The sequence below is a fragment of the Meles meles genome, chromosome 10, assembly GCF_922984935.1.
Source record: "Meles meles chromosome 10, mMelMel3.1 paternal haplotype, whole genome shotgun sequence".
NCBI lineage: Eukaryota > Metazoa > Chordata > Mammalia > Carnivora > Mustelidae > Meles > Meles meles.
The window spans coordinates 68739348-68754905 of NC_060075.1; positions in this window are offsets into that span (position 1 = coordinate 68739348).

The window sequence follows — 15558 nt, forward strand, 5'->3', positions numbered from 1 at the left end:
AATCGTATTTGAAGACAACATGGCTCAGTAACAAATGAAAAATATCAGGTGGCAGATATGGACATTAGCCTTTTTGCCTCCTATTATTGGTTCTCTATGGAAACTATCCCTTCCCACTCTTACTCCAGGTGGTTCAGGTGGGGCTGAATCCTCCCGTCAATCTTGGTAACTGACCAAGACTCAGGTCTGGCCCACCAGAACATTCCAGTCTCCCAGCCAGTATGCTCAGTTCAGAGATAAGCACAGGACCCAAGACAGAACAGGGATAATTAGGCTGTGATTTTTAATGTTCACCGTGTTCTGCTATTAGTTGTATATTCTCTGTTTGGGGATGATGTGCTCAGGGAAGTTCATCTAAAAAAATGGCAGAGCTTCTTGTGCTCATTTCCTAATTAAACCATCCCTTAGCTCTTTTTAGATACAAGGATACATGACTCTAAGGGTACAGGAATAAAACTATTGGGAGATATGTGTATGTGTGGGTGTGTGTCACAGAGAAAGAGAGAGAGAGAGAAAGAGAGGGAGAAAGAAAATCACTTATGCCATCACCTGAACACCTGAAACCAGACGTGTCTGAATATACACAAAGCCACCACACAACTACACAGGATGTATACTGCATAGGCTGCACAATTATATGTAGTAATTTTGTTTACAGAAGCAAATAAATTTTCTTTGACAATATACAAAGTTCCATGTGTCTAAGAAATGAGGCCCATTATAATGTCTTGCTAAGCAGCATCTGTCTAAGAATCATCTCACTCCAGATATACACTGAGATCCATAAAAACATGGTAGAAGCCATGCAATCGGAATTTAGTATTTCTCAGGAGTTTTGTCTTTACATTGAGTTAGGTCAAATTTTGGAACAAAGTCTCTCCTATCTCCATCCCCTGATCCTCACTCCTCCCCAACTCTGCAAGAGAAGGAGGGCAGCAAAATAATTCAATAATTCTTTGGAGCAAATTTCCAAAGAATGAGGCAAAAAGTGAAGTGCTATCCTACTTACCCTCTGAAAGATTGGTAAGTTGAACACTATTCATGTTTATAGGCCGAAAAGAAGCTACTGAGAACCTGAGTGGAGAGAGGTGAGGGGACTATTCATCTGACATTTAAGTCGACTTCAAGTTTAGAGAGTATATCTGAAGATTTAAAATAAGTGGGCCTTTATGCTTCTGTAAGTAACAGCTTACAAGACATTGTGATTTGGTCAGTCATCTGAGCGACTGGTCCTATCTTAGGGAGAGACAGAAGTGGGAGAAAGAAAAAGCAGTACCATCTACCTGATAAACTCTACCACCCCCACACTATCTTTCTTTTCTTCTTAAGAGAGAGTGCTTGTGTCCACATGAGCAGGCAGGGGTTGTGGGTGAGCAGAGGGAGAGGAAGAGAGATAATCTTGAGCAGACTGAACACCCAGCACGAAGCCTGACTCCAGGCTTGATCTTACAACCCTGAGATCATGATCTGAGCTGAAATCAAGAGTTGCAGGGTGCCTGGGTGGCTCAGTCAGTTAAGCGTCTGCCTTCGGCTTGGGTCATGATCCCACGGTCCTGGAATCAAGCCCCTCATTGGGCTCCTTGCTCAGTAGGCTGCCTGCTTCTCCCTCTCCCTCTGCTGCTCCCCCTGCTTATGCTTGCTCTCTCTCAAATAAATCAATATTTTAAAAAAGAAGAGTTGGACACACAAATGCTCCCATCTCCTCTCATTCTTAATCTAATTCCCTAAGAAAATTACCCTCATATCTGAAAATTCCAAAACTAATCTCTTTCTACCAAAACACCACCAATTGGACTTTTTAGGGCTGTTCCTGCTTTAATGAATTTAAAAGCAAACTTTTGAGATTACTCTTTCTAATTTTGAGTAAGGAATTCCAAAGATGTTCATCTTAGTATCTTTCCCCACCACCAAGTACCATATCCACAACAGAAACTCAATAAATGTGTAACAGACAAAGGAAAACCCTTTCCATTTGGCTAAACAACCTCTCATAGTACCAATGATCTCTTAAAACATTTCAAAAATCATTACCATTTTTCTTACTTTTTACAGCTTTAATACATTTATTTCACTGAAAAGCTAGTTAGCTTTGGGGAGTTCAGGCCCCAATATGTTACAGAACAGGAATGATCTATCTCTGCCAGATATAGAAAGGACTCAGATTCAGAGGTCTGCAGTTACAAATGAATACAAGTCTCTTGGTGTTGAAATGTATTTATACTTGGCACACCATTGCTTCTTGTTTTTAGAATAAAAGTTTCTTTAAAAGGCTCAAAAAGCTTCTTTGACATCAACCAGCTTATAAAAAACACCATTTTGATTATTTAAATTTAAATGAATCAAAAACACATGGCTTAAATTTCCCTTAAAATACATATGGTTTTTAAAATGAGAGGAAAAGGTGCTTGGCAAAAAGCAGCTTGGGTTTTATTGAACCCAAAACTTTTCAAAAACAGTTTAAACTGCTTGATGAGCCCAAAATGTGGTTATTTAACTTATGATTTTTAAAAAATGAAAGCCAAAAATATATTTAATAAAAATACTCAAATTCTGACCTTCTATAAAATATTGTTAATAAACAATTTGGCTTTAAGAGAGTTCACACAATTTACTTAATGGATTCCACAGACTTACAGAATTCTTTGAAATTGTGACCCAGGAATATTACATATGGCCTAATACCTTCAGACCTGTTCTTTTTCGTGAGCTATAGATTATCTTTAGCCTCTTCAAAGCATGGCAACATGTATTATTATTGGAAAGATTGCCAGACAAATCTGACACTTTGTGAAGTTATTTGGAAAGACATATTAGCTGTTACATTTTGTTGTCATCTACTTTTTTAAAAAAAATTGTTAATTAATCCAAATTGCTTGGCTGATACCACCTAGTTCTCTTTATCCTTCACCACTGCTCCCTTCCCTTCTTATCCTATTTATTCCACTCAGTCAAAGAGTCTCTAAGAATATTTTCCCTAGGAAAATATCCATAGTGCTAATTTCATAGATTCATCATAACTCAGGGAGAAAAAAACGTCTCTGTTTTCTATGGTCAGTGTCATTATCAGTCATTCGTTTGTCCAAACATAATTAAATGTGTATACTATTTGTTTTATTGGGCTACGCCTATTGGTGGTATAAAGATAGGCACAGACATTCAATATTTCACAGGGAGTCCTAAGTGAAATTTGAATTGACCATTGGCTCTCAAAAATGGCAAAAAGTTAATCTGGAAGTAGACTCAGATTTCTGGTCCCTTTTTACCTACCAACAGCATCTTCTCCCTGCCTCTCTTCCTTTTAGTTGAGGTTATTAGTGAGAGAAGCCTTTTAAAATTTGAGATATGTACCCTTAGGGCTGACCAACATAAGCCCAATTTTGCAGAGAGCACCACTATATATGATGTGTGTGGGGGTGGGTATATAATGTTTATGTGTGCTGGGGGCAATGTATAATGTGTGTGTGTGTGTGTGTATGTGTTGGCATAAGTTATGTTGCAATTACAAGAAATCTTAAATCTCCATGGCCCAGCCAAAAAAAAAAAAAGTTTATTTCTTGCTTCTACTATTCATCTGTCACTGGCCACCTGTGACTTCGTACTTTATTTTCTTCATTCTAGGACCCTAACTGAAAAAACAGTTCACCATCTGGGACATTACATAGTCTTTAGCAGAGGGAAAATAAAGAGGGCAAAGCCAAATAGTGGCATTTATTTGCTTATTATTTATTTATTTATTTTTAAAATATTTTATTTATTCACTTTAGAGAGAGAGAGAACATAAGCAAGGACAGAGGCAGAGGGAGAGCAAGAAGCAGACAACCCCAATGAGCAGGGAGCCTGATGTGGGGCTGAATCCCAGCACCCTGGGATCATGAGCTGAGCCAAAGGCAGACACTGAACCAACTGAGCCACCCAGGCACACCCCATCTAATGGCTTTTAAAGCTTTTGCTCTGATATGGCAATATCACTTTCACCCATGTTTCCCATTGGCCAAAGTAAGTCACCTAACCAGGTTTGACATCAATCTTCATAGGAAGAAAGTATTTTGAAGAATGATATATCTACCCCACTACATGTAGATCCAGTTGTGGTACTTATCATAGTTAAAATATGACCAAAGGTATATCTTGGGTCTATTTTTCAAAGGGTTTGGGAATTTGTATTTCAAAACTATATCAAAACTCTTTCTAGGGTTAAGTCAATGAGGTGTTATGGAGCTGGTTACTGGATACTTTTGTACAGGAAAGGATTTCTTTGTGGACAGCTGCTTTTCCACTAGTACCTTAATTGTTCCATACAACAATGTTGTTGTAAGAGATTTTTCTATTTGTCACCTCCAGTATCCTATCTTAACACTAATTTTTCCCTTAAGAAGCTTAAATTTAATTAATTTAAAGTCAGTAAAATCCTAGATGAAAAAACCCTCTATTTTTCCAAGGTTGCTAATTTAAGTTTTGTCCTCAAGAATCATTAATATGCCAAACTGAACTTATTTTATGTTTACACTATTCTTTAGAAACTTCCATGAAGTTGTTTTTCTAAAGCAATGAAAATTACTTTTTCCCCCTATTCCCACAACTCAGCAAGGTTTAACTGATTTTTTTATCCATTTGCCTTAAAAAAACCCCAACTCATCTTTTTGGCTTAAACCAAGCATGGAAAATTTTAGCCCCAAAGGAATATTTTGGAAAACAGTTGTATAAACAAAAGAAAAGAAAGAACTTGGATTAAAAAGGATTTTCACATTTAACTACAACAAACCAGCTAACTTAGGACCACAGAATAAACAAAGAAAACATAAGTTTGTTCTCAGTGATGATAATAATAAAAATAGTTAACTATATATAACACTATTAATAATAATAAAGTAGCTTTTATTGCACACTTACTGGGTATATTATCTCTTTTAATCCTCATATCAATCAGATGAGGTACTTTTATTATCCTTATTTTACAAAAAAAGAAAATCAAAGATTTGAGAGATCAAAAAATGCAACCAAATTTGCACAGTGAAAGAAACCACCAACAAAATTAAAAGGCAACCTACTGATTGGGAGAAGATGTTTACAGATGATACATTCCTGTAAGAGGTTAATATCCAAAATATATAAAGATTTGATATAGCTCAACACACACAAACACACAAAAACTACTCAAATAGTCCAACTGAAAAATGGGCAGAGGACCTGAATAGACATTTTTTCCAAAGAAGACATATAGTTGGCAAACAGACACATAAAAAGATTCTCAACATCACTAAGGATCAGGGAAAAGTAAATCAAAACTACAATGAGATATTACCTTATATGTGTCATAATGACTAGAAACAAAAAGACAAGAAATAACAAGTGTTGGTGAGGCCATGGAGATAACAGGAACCCTCATGCACTATTGGTGAGAATGTAAATTAGCGTAACCCCTGTAGAAAACAATATATAGGTTCCTCAAAAAAATTAAAAATAGAAATACCATAGATCCAATAATTCCCACTACTAGGCATTTACGCAAAGAAAATGAAAAAACTAATTTAAAAAGATACATACAAAACAATGAATACTGTTACGCTGAAAAGAAATTAAAAAAATAAATTAAAAAAAATAAATAAAAAGATATATCATCCCTGTGCTTGCTACAGCATTATTTACAATAGTCAAAATATGGAAGCAACCTGTGTTCACTGAGAGATGAATGGATAAAGAAAATGTAAGATCTGTATCTGTATCTATATATGTGTGTATAGGAATATCTATAACAGATATACATATCATATATATATATAAAGGAAATTATGCAGCCATAAGAGAGGATGAGGTCTTGCCTTTTTTTTTTTTTAATATTTTATTTATTTGACAGAGAGAAATCACAACTAGGCAGAGAGGCAGGCAGAGAGAGAGGAGGAAGCAGGCTCCCCGCGGAGCAGAGAGCCCGATGTGGGGCTCGATCCCAGGACCCCGAGATCATGACCCGAGACAAAGGCAGAGGCTTTAACCCACTGAGCCACCCAGGCGCCCCAAGGTCTTGCCTTTTGTGACAACATGGATGGACCTAGGTATTATGTTAATGAAACAAGTTAGACTGAGAAGGAAAAATACCATATATTTTCACTCTTACGAAGAATCTAAAAAAATTAAACAAAGAAACAAAAAAGCAGAAACAGACCTATAAATACTGAAAACAAAGTAATAGCTGCCAAAGGTCAGAGGTGTGGGGGATGGGCAAAGGGGAGTGGGAGATACAGGCTTCTAGTTTTAGAATGAATAAATCATGGGGATAAAAGGTACAGCATAGGAAAATACAGTCTTAGTATTATAATAGAGTTTATGGTGACAGATGGTAGCTACATTTGTGGTCAACATAGCATAACCTACAGGTTTATTGAATCACTATGTTGTACACCTGAAACTAATGTAACATTGTGTGTAAAATACACTTCAATAAAATAAAATAAACTTTCTAAGTGTCTACCAGTGGATTTATAATGCAATAATGGAAAACCGTCTATAAAAAGCAAACAAAGAAATACACTGACTTGTATTTTTTTACATTTTTTAAAAATTTCTTTTCAGTGTAACAGAATTCATTGTTTACACCACACCCAGTGCTCCATGCAATACGTGCCCTCCATAATATCCACCACCAGGCTCACCCAACCTCCCATACTGACTTGTATTTTTAAAAGAGAGAGAGAAATGCAACCAAGATTTCAAAGTGAGAGGGGTGCCTGGGTGGCTCAGTGGGTTAGGGCCTCTGCCTTCAGCTCAGATCATGATCCCAGAGTCCTGGGATCGAGCCCCGCATCGGGCTCTCTGCTCGGCAGGGAGCCTGCTTCCTTCTCTCTCTGTCTGCCTCTCTGCCTGCTTGAGATCTCTGTCTGTCAAATAAATAAGTAAAATCTTTAAAAAAAAAAAACAAAAACAAAGTGAGTACATGGCTGAGTAGATTTAACTAACCCTAGAATCTAAAACTAATCACTATCCCAGTGGTTCTCAAGAGCAGACCACAGCAGTAGCAGCAGTAACACCTGGGAACTTGCTAGAAATCCACATTCTTGGCCTCAATAACTGACCCAGCAATCAGGAATTCTAGGGGTTGCTTCAACAATCTGTGCTCTAACAATACAAACCTTTGGGGCACCTAGGTGGCTCAGTGGATTAAAGCCTCTGCCTTCAGCTCAGATCATGATCACAGGGTTCTGGGTGGAGCCCTGCATTGGGCTCTCTGCTCAGCAGGGAGTCTGCTTCCTTCTCTCTCTCTCTCTGCCTGCCTCTCTGCCTACTTGTGATCTCTGTCTGTCAAATAAATAAATGAAATCTTAAAAAAAAAAATTAAAAAAAATACAAACATTCTGTGTAATTCTAAAAGTTTGATACACACTATATTCTACCCTTCCTCCAGCAATACTTTTTACCAAAAACTCTGTCTTTTATCTTTTCACTTTATTATTGAGATATACATAAAGAGTATAAAGTATACTGTCTCTTGATTTTGACATGTCTAAGAATTTTTTAATGTTTGCCAGTTTCTGCAAATATTATGTTGTTTAGTGTTGGATTTTGCTGCCTTTCTTTACTTTTTTAATTATTTTATGTTAGTCACCATACAGCATATCATTAGTTTTTAATGTAGCATTCCATGATTCATTGTTTGCATATAACACCCAGTGCTCCATGCGATACATGCCCTCCTTAATACCCATCATTGGGCTCACCCATCCTTCCCCACCCCTACCCTCTAAAACCCTCACTTTTGTTTCTCAGAGTCTCTCATGGCTCATCTCCCCATCCAATTCCCCCCCCCCCCCCCGTCATTTTTCCCTTCCTTCTCCAAATGTCCTCCATGCTATTCCTTATGTTCCACAAATAAATGAAACCATATGATAATTGACTTTCTCTGCTTGACTTATTTCACTTAGCATAATCTCTTCCAGTCCCATCCATGTTGTTGTAAAAGCTGGATATTCATCCTTTCTGATGGCTAAGTAATATTCCATTGTATTTATGGACCACATCTTCTTTATCCATTCGTCTGCTGAAGGGCATCTCTGCTCTTTCCACAGTTGGTTACTGTGGATATTGCTGCTGAGCATATGGCCCTTCTTTTCATTACATCTATATCTTTGGGGTAAATACCCAGTAGTGCAATTGCTGGGTCATAGGGTAGCTCATTTTTATTTTTTTGAGGAACCTCCACACTGTTTTCCAAGGTGGCTGTAACAACTTTCATTCCCACCAACATTGTAAGAGGGTTCCCCTTTCTCCACAGCTTCTCCAACATTGTTTGTCTGTTGTTTCTTGCCTTGTCAATTTTTGCCATTCTAACTGGTGTAAGGTGGTATCTCAATGTGGTTTTGATTTGAATTTCCCTGATGGCTAATGATGATGAACATTTTTTCATATGTCTGTCAGCCATTTGTATGTCTTCTTTGGAGAAGTGTCTGCTCATGTCTTCTGTCCATTTTTTGACTTATTATTTGTTTTTTGGGGTGCTGAGTTTGGGAAGTTCTTTATGAACCTTGGATATCAGTCCTTTGTCTGTAGTGTCATTTGCAAATATCTTCTCCCATTCCCTGGATTTCTCTTTGTTTTGTTGACTGTTTCTTTTGCTGTGCAGAAGCTTTTTATCTTGATGAAGTCCCAAAAGTTCATTTCAGTTTTTGTTTCTCTTGCCTTTGGAGACATGTCTTGAAAGAAGCTGCTGTGGACAATGTCAAAGAGGTTATTGCCTATGGTCTCCTTTAGGATTTTGATGGATTCCTGTCTCACATTGAGGTCTTTCATCCATTTTGAGTTTCCCTTTGTGTATGGTGTAAGAGAATGGTCAAGTTTCATTCTTCTGTAAATAGCAGTCCAATTTTCCTAGCACCATTTATTGAAAAGACTGTCTTTTTTCCATTGGATATTTTTTCCTGCTTTGTCAAAGATTAGTTGACCATAGAGTTGAGGGTCCATATCTGGGCTCTCTATTCTTTTTTTTTTTTTTTAAGATTTTATTTATTTGACAGAGAGAGAGAGAGAGATCACAAGTAGGCAGAGAGGCAGGCAGAGAGAGAGGGGGAAGCAGGCTCCCCGCCGAGCAGAGAGCCCCATGCGGGGCTTGATCCCAGGACCCTGAGATCACGACCCGAGCCGAAGGCAGAGGCTTAACCCACTGAGCCACCCAGGCGCCCCTGGGCTCTCTATTCTGTTCCACTGGTCGATGTGTCTGTTTTTGTGCCAGTACCATGATGTCTTGGTGATCACAGCTTTGTAATATAGCTTGAAACTAGGCAACAGGATGCCCCTAGCTTTGTTTTTCTTTTTCTACATTTCCTTGGTGATTTGGGGTCTTTTCTGGTTCCATACAAATTCTAGGATTCTTTGTTTCAGCACTCTGAAAAATGCCCATGGTATTTTGATCAGGATGGCATTGAAAGTATAGATTGCTCTGTGCTGCCTTTCTTTAAAGAGGTTTTAATTAGTTCTGGTAGATTGTTAAATTAGTTGTATTTTATTTTAGTTTGATCTTTATGAGACGTGTTTTAAGAATTTTTAGAGTGTGTCTACAGTAGCTGTTAGACTGTCGGGATAGTTTAGCCCCACCATAATACAGGTGACCCTTCCAGGATCTCTATTGAATATGCCAATTAACTAGTGAAGAATGCCCAATTTGGCTGGTGGGAACTCAAACAATTCCAAGCCCTGTGTGAATTCTGAGCAGTTTAGCTCATGGCTCCGTTGTTCTTTTTCTGAGCTCAGAGAGTTTTATCCTATGTGTACAAATATTAGTGTTAAGCAAAAATCCAAGGTGGAGCTCTATACAGATTTCTGAAACTGCTTCTGTTTAGCTACCTCCCTTCTGGAATTCTTCCCTGCAAGTTGCAGCTACTTCAGATTCCCAGAAATCTCATCTCTGTGTCTTCAATTCACAAAGTTGCTGTGTTCTCTTTGACAACCTTCTTCCTATTCTATAATTCAGAATGTGCCTCAAAGCAGTAAACTGAGGTGATTACCTGGCTCAGTTTATTTATTTTCCTTCCCTTGGGAACCACAGTCCTGAACCATCTGTTCTTTAGCGTCTGAAAAATAGAGTTGTGTTTTGTAGAATCTTCCATATGGTTTCTTTTTCTTCCTTCTTTTTTTCCCCACATGGTTCAAATGAAAAAATAAATGTCATGCCTATTACTCCTTCATGAACAGTAACAGAATTTCAGCATTCAGTTTTAGAAAGGCATTGACAAGCTGATTACAAAACTTATCATAAAACAAAGGATAAAAATAGCCAATACAATTTTTAAAAAGAACGAAGGTGGAAGACTTATACCACCTCTTTTCAAGATGGACGATAAAGCTACAATGTGGTATTAGTATGAGAATAGAGAATGCATTCTCAATGAGAGTAATATCACCTTCAAGCAGGTAGAAACTGGTTTTTGGAAGAAAATGTTCTTATTCTTTTCACATATAAAGCACAGGTATACCTATGGTGCATAAATTAATACACAATATGCATCTGACATTAAAAGTTCATGGGAGAAAGGGGTGATTAGGAATAAAAATGTCTAGGAAGGTTCGTTAGAGGGTAATAATAAAAAGGTTAAGAAACGCTGGAGTGGACAATTAGATAAACAGAAGAGAAAGTCCAGAAATAGACTCACATATAGTAGTCAACTGAATTCTAGTCAAGTCACCAAAGAGAAAAATGTTTTTAACAAATATTGAACTAGATATTCACAAGGATGAAAATGAACCTCAACTCCTATCTTACTCTACCCACAAAACGCACTCACAATCGTTCATCATTCAAAATATAAAACTTGGAAATCTGAAGTTTCTCTAAGGAAACAGTGGAGACTATCTTCACAAATTTGGGAAGATAGAAACAAAGATTTTTTTTTTTTTTTAGAACACAAAGGTACTAACCTAAAAAAAATATTGATAAGTTAAATACTTCGTCTCCACTAAGAAGGTAAATAAGTCACCTAGTAAGAGAAATATCTGCAACATATATATCTGATGAAGGGATCATATACAGAACATACAAAGAACTATAAAAACAAAAGAACAATAACAATTGAAAACTGAGCAAAAGACAATGACTTAAAAAGCAAATATAATAAGAACAAGATGCTCAATAGCATGAGTAACCATGAAAATCTAACAAGACATAGTTTACCTTCACTAGAATTGTTAAAACAGAAATGATAGTACCAAACGCAGGCAAATGTGTGGAACCGCTAGGACTCTCATGCATTGCTTTTGAAAGTATAAAATGGAACAAGCTCTTTGGAAAACAGGTTTTCAGTAATTTATAAAGTTAAGCATACATTTACACTATGACCCAGCAATTCTACTCAGGTATTTACCTAAGAACAACGAATACAAATGTTTACAATAGTTTCTCAACTGAAGGTGAGTCTTGACACTCCCATGCCCCACAGTCAAAGAACACTGGCAAGGTCTGGAGATGCTTTTTTATTGCCACTACTGGGGAATACTAGCATCTAGTAGGTAGAAGACAGGGATTCTGCTAAAAATCTTACAATACACAAGGCATAAATTAACAAAAAAGATTTGCCACACCTAAAGTCAATAGTTTTGAAGCTGAGAAACCGCAGTCTACACAAAAAGTTGAAAATGAATTTTTTTTAGATGAGATGTTTAAATAGCCTTATTCTTAGAAACCCCTAATGAAAAATCCCAAATATCCCCCAGCAGGTGACTAGATAAGCAAATTGTGGTGAATGTATGAATAACAATTTGTAATATAAAAAAGCAATCTACTTACATATGCAACAATATGGATGAATTTGAAAAGCATTTTGTGGTTAAAAAAAAAAGCAAGACATAAAAGAGCATCTATTTGATTCCATTTATACGAATGTCTAGGAAAGACAAAATGGGGAGCAGATCAGCAGTTTCCTAGAACTCAGGCAGAGTGGTGACTGTAAAGTAGCATGAGGGAAATTTTGAGAATGATAAAAAATGTTTTATATCTCTATTGTGGTGGTAGATACACTGGAGTCTACTTTTTTAAACTTATTAAAATATACATTTAAAATGTGTGCATCTTATTCTATGTTAATTTTACCTCAATAAAGTTTACTTTTAAAAAAAGTCTTTAGGGGCGCCTGGGTGGCTCAGTGGATTAAGCCGCTGCCTTCGGCTCAGGTCGTGATCTCAGGGTCCTGGGATTGAGACCCGCATCTGCCTCAGCATCCCTGCTGAGCAGAGAACCTGCATCCCTCTCTCTCTGCCTACCTGTGATCTCTCTCTCTGTCAGATAAATAAATAAAATCTTAAAAAAAATAAAAAATAGTCTTTAGGGACTGCATTGCATTTATAGATCAATTTGTGAAGAACAGATATGTAAAAAATACTGAGTCTTTAATCCACAGGTATGGTTTATCTTCCTAGTTCCTTAATTTCTCTAAGAAAAGTATTATAATTTCTAGAGTAGAAGTTTTAAGTATCTTTGCTAGATTTATTACTAGATATTTGATATTTGATGATGCTATTATAAAGGATATTTCAAAAATTCCCACATGTTGTTATGTCTGTTTGCTTTTACCTTACAAAGTTGTGGAGAACTAATGATAGGAAATTTTAAAATGCTCTACATAGATATGGCAGCACTATTTCAAAAACATGGATGAGGGGGAGGAGTCAAGATGGCGGAGAAGTAGCAGGCTGAGACTATATCAGGTAACAGGAGATCAGCTCGATAGCTTATCTAAACGTTGCAAACACTGACAAATCCAACGGGAGATCGAAGAGAAGAAGAATAGCAATTCTAGAAACAGAAAATCAACCACTTTCTGAAAGGTAGGACTGGCGGAGAAGTGAATCTAAAACGATGGGAAGATAGACCGCGGGGGGGAGGGGCCGGCTCCCGGCAAGCGGCGGAGCAACGGAGCACAAAATCAGGACTTTTAAAAGTCTGTTCCACTGAGGGACATTGCTCCAGAGGCTAAACCAGGGTGAAGCCCGTGCAGGGTCAGCGTGGCCCCAGTCCCACAGGGTCACAGAAGGATCGGGGGTGTTGGGAGTGTCGCAGAGCTCGCAGGTGTTAGAACGGAGAAGCCGGCTACAGAGACAGAGCCGAGGACTGAACTCTCAGCTCGGGGTTACCTTGAACCGGTCGCAGCCTGGGTGAGCTCAGAGCGCGGCTGGAGGCTGGGGATACGGGAGTGATTGGGTGCTCTTCTCTGGGGGCACACTGAGGAGTGGGGCCCCGGGCTCTTGGCTACTCCGGGCCGGAGACTAGGAGGCCGCCATTTTTATTCCTATCCTCTGGAACTCTACGGAAAGTGTTCAGGGAACAAAAGCTCCCAAAAGCGAACCCGAGCAGATTACTTAGTCCGGCCCCCGGTAAGGGCAGTGCAATTCCGCCTCAGGCAAAGACACTTGAGAGTCACTACAACAGGCCCCTCCCCCAGAAGATCAACAAAATATCCAGCCAGGACGAAGTTCATCTATCAAGGAAAGCAGGTTCAATACCTAGGACAGCAGCGGAATTCCAGAGGAGGAGAAAGCAAAGCACGGAACTCATGGCTTTCTCCCCATGATTCTTTAGCCTTGCGGTTAATTCAATTTTTTTTCAATTTTTTTCTTTCTTTTTTTTCTCCTGCTAAATTTTTTAAAACTTTTACCCTTTTCTTTTTTAAAGTTTTTTGACTACTTTATCTAAAATATATATTTTTTCTTTCTTTTTAATATTTTTTCTTTGTTTTATTTTTTAAATTTTTTTCTTTTTTATTTTTTTCCTGAACCTCTTTTTATCCCCTTTCTCCCCCCCACAATTTGGGGTCTCTTCTGATTTGGTTACAGCGCATTTTTCTGGGGTCTTTGCCACCCTTTTATTACTTTATTTAATCCTTCATATCCTCTTATCTGGACAAAATGACAAGGCAGAAAAAATCACCACAAACAAAAGAACAAGAGGCAGTACCAAAGGCTAGGGACCTAATCAACACAGACATTGGTAATATGTCAGATCTAGAGTTCAGAATGACGATTCTGAAGGTTCTAGCTGGGCTCGAAAAAGGCATGGAAGATATTAGAGAAACCTCTCTGGAGATATAAAAGCCCTTTCTGGAGAAATTAAAGAACTAAAATCTAACCAAGTTGAAATCAAAAAAGCTATAAATGAGGTGCAATCAAAAATGGAGGCTCTCACTGCTAGGATAAATGAGGCAGAAGAAAGAATTAGTGATATAGAAGACCTAATGACAGAGAATAAAGAAGCTGAGCAAAAGAGGGACAAACAGCTACTGGACCACAAGGGGAGAATTTGAGAGATAAGTGACACCATAAGACGAAACAACATTAGAATAATTGGGATTCCAGAAGAAGAAGAAACAGAGAGGGGAGCAGAAGGTCTATTGGAGAGAATTATTGGAGAGAATTTCCCTAATATGGCAAAGGGAACAAGCATCAAAATCCAGAAGGTGCAGAGAACCCCCTTCAAAGTCAACAAAAATAGGTCCACACCCCGTCACCTAATAGTAAAATTTACAAATCTTAGTGACAAAGAGAAAATCCTGAAAGCAGCCCGGGGAAAAGAAGTCTGTAACATACAATGGTAAAAATATTAGATTGGCAGCAGACTTATCCACAGAGACCTGGCAGGCCAGAAAGAGCTGGCATGATATATTCAGAGCACTAAACGAGAAAAACATGCAGCCACGAATACTCTATCCAGCTAGGCTATCATTGAAAATAGAAGGAGAGATAAAAAGCTTCCAGGACAAACAAAAACTGAAAGAATTTGCAAACACAAAACCAGCTCTACAGGAAATATTGAAAGGGGTCCTCTAAGCAAAGAGAGAGCCTAAAAGTAGTAGATCAGAAAGGTACAGAGACAATATACAGTAACAGTCACCTTACAGACAATACAATGGCACTAAACTCATATCTCTCAATAGTTACCCTGAATGTTAATGGGCTAAATGCCCCAATCAAAAGACACAGGGTATCAGAATGGATAAAAAAACAAAACCCATCTATATGTTGCCTACAAGAAACTCATTTTAGACGCAAGGACACCTCCAGATTTAAAGTGAGGGTGTGGAAAACAATTTACCATGCTAATGGGCATCAGAAGAAAGCTGGGGTGGCAATCCTTATATCAGATCAATTAGATTTTAAGCCAAAGACTATAATAAGAGATGAGGAAGGACACTATATCCTACTCAAAGGGTCTGTCCAACAAGAAGATCTAACAATTTTAAATATCTATGCCCCTAAGGTGGGAGCAACCAACTGTATCAACCAATTAATAACAAAATCAAAGAAACACATCAATAATAATACAATAATAGTAGGGGACTTTAACACTCCCCTCACTGAAATGGACAGATCATCCAAGCAAAAGATCAACAAGGAAATAAAGGCCTTAAATGACACACTGGACCAGATGGACATCACAGATATATTCAGAACATTTCATCCCAAAGCAACAGAATACACATTCTTCTCTAGTGCACATGGAACATTCTCCAGAATAGATCACATCCTGGGTCACAAATCAGGTCTCAACCAGTATCAAAAGATTAGGATCATTCCCTGCATATTTTCAGA